The 2266-nt window shown below is 32.9% G+C and overlaps 1 non-coding gene across 1 annotated transcript; it reads left to right on the top strand.

The window, feature by feature from the left end:
* The first annotated feature begins 246 nt into the window (after positions 1 to 246).
* TRNAG-GCC lies at positions 247 to 317 on the top strand. Its single transcript has one exon. It is a non-coding gene; the product is annotated as a tRNA-Gly (tRNA).
* Positions 318 to 2266: the final 1949 nt, after the last annotated feature.

The following is a 2266-nucleotide window of genomic DNA, read 5'->3' as shown; positions in this document are numbered from 1 at the left end:
AAAATATAATCCTCCTTGTACAGATGCAGATTATATTATTTTTTATCCATTGTAAATAATTCATCTGAGCCTCTTAATTTGAAGCAGGCGAGCTTGAATAAGGACTGGGTTCAAGCAATCAGTTGGTGTGACAGAAACTGTTCAACAGATCAACACATGTTATATTTATCGTTGGTTAAAAAAACTAGTTTTAAAAAAACAAGTAATCCCAAATATATTAGAGGCATTTAAATTATATAAATGCAAGCACCAGTGGTCTAGTGGTAGAATAGTACCCTGCCACGGTACAGACCCGGGTTCAATTCCCGGCTGGTGCAATTAGTTTTTGTCCTTTAGTTTTTGTCCTCTCCGTATATCAAGTTATCGCATGCAAGATTATATTACACACAAAAATTGAGCTTTTTGCTATGTGAAAATCTCTATGTATGGATTTTCAGTAAGGTGCAAATTGATGTTTGACTTATAACTTGGTTAAATTCCAGCAAGGATAAAAAGACCAAATAGATACATAAACTACTGAAAAAATACCAAGAGAAATACCTTACCATGTCCCTCCAAGCTCCTTCCTCCTCCCACTCTCGGGTCTACTCGAAAACTCTCCAAGACTTTAAGAAGTTTCCAAACAATCCATTCATATCTGATCATGATATTATTGGTTTTATAAGTTTATACATAATAATGTTAGACACATCAAAGAAAAATATATTCATCACTCAATAAAGACAAGAAAATACATGTTGTGTTTTTAATAATGAAAGAAGCTAGAATGTTAAAGGAAAAAAGTGATAGTCCAATTAGGAACAACCAAAGAAGCCTTGATCGGGCATAACCATTGGGGAATTCATAGCACCCTTTCTAATAAAACCTATATTAAATGTCAACATAAAATTTTCAGACAGGTAATTAAGGAGTTCATCCACCTCTTCCTTGTGATGATTCTCAATATGTACTAGTATACCAGCAAATACCAAATCCATATCCAAATTCGTCAAACATGGGCATACAACAAAGAATAAATCATTTCTTGCAGAGATGAACAATGTTACAAGATTTATTATAAGCAGATGCAGAATCCAACAGGCCGAGCATGGACATTGCTCCATCGCTAATTTGTTGGGATTCTTCAAATTAGGTCAAGTCGTATCCCTGTAGCTAAATCAGAATTGTGTTACCACTCCACTTTCATCATCACACTATAATGCAGGCACGAATATTATTACACAAACAAACAAACAAATCAAGAGAAAACATATTATGACTTTGGAAATTAATTAAAGGTTGCGAACTAATCATCTGGATTTTATTCCATGAATGCAGAGTTATAGGAAGATATACAAACTAGCATATTCAAGTAATAGACTCTAAATTAATCAAACACGTTGCCCTAACTAAACTCTAATTAAGTAACCTCAAAATAGTGTCGTCAAAACTGAGATTCTTCATTCAAACTCACCGGATAAACATACTACCATCTGATTCTGAGACGGATTTCAACTATTCCAACTCCAAACTAATCAAATATGATGTGCTAAACACTAAGTAACCTCAAAATACCGACGTCAAAACTGAGAATCTTCATTCAAACTCACCGGATAATATCGAAACTTCATTTTCGATCGGTTCTCTGCCTCGCCCGGACATAGCATTCCTGACGAATCCAGCGACAGAGCATGATGGCTTGGTGGAAACACCGGTGCTTCCGTCACCGCCATCGGAATATTCCATGGAGGAGAAGACTGAACAAATAAAATGAGGGCATTTCAATAACCGCTTCTTCCATTTCTGCAAGTTTCTCTCTCGGTCCTTCGATGATAGTTATTAGCTTCTTTAGTAAGCTTCTTCAACTTTACTTTGGGCGGTTATCTCACCTTTTATAGAAAATTTAATTTACTAAATTAACTATTACCCCTAATTTCATAATTACACAAATCTAAAGTCGGTATATGAATTTATTAATATAATTTAGAATCTTCCAACATGCTAATATGCTAAATTTTTTTTTTGTTATATATATATATATTTTATGAACTTTTTACTTCTCTCCCAAATAATTAATGGAAAAAATGTCAATTTTACACACCAAGTTGTAAGAAAGTGTCAAATTAAAATTCCATTTATATGTATGAACTTGTCAAAAAAATGTCAAATATATTTAAAATAACAGAAATGTTAAACGGTGTTAAAATTTTTGCCACATGTAATATCCACCTATTTTTTATTTTTTAAATTGACATTATTTTAATTATTTTTCCATTTAAACAAAACT

This window comes from Impatiens glandulifera, unplaced genomic scaffold (genome assembly GCF_907164915.1).
Source record: "Impatiens glandulifera unplaced genomic scaffold, dImpGla2.1, whole genome shotgun sequence".
NCBI lineage: Eukaryota > Viridiplantae > Streptophyta > Magnoliopsida > Ericales > Balsaminaceae > Impatiens > Impatiens glandulifera.
The sequence above is the reverse complement of the archived record's forward strand: the minus strand, read 5'-3'. Positions and strand labels throughout refer to the sequence as shown.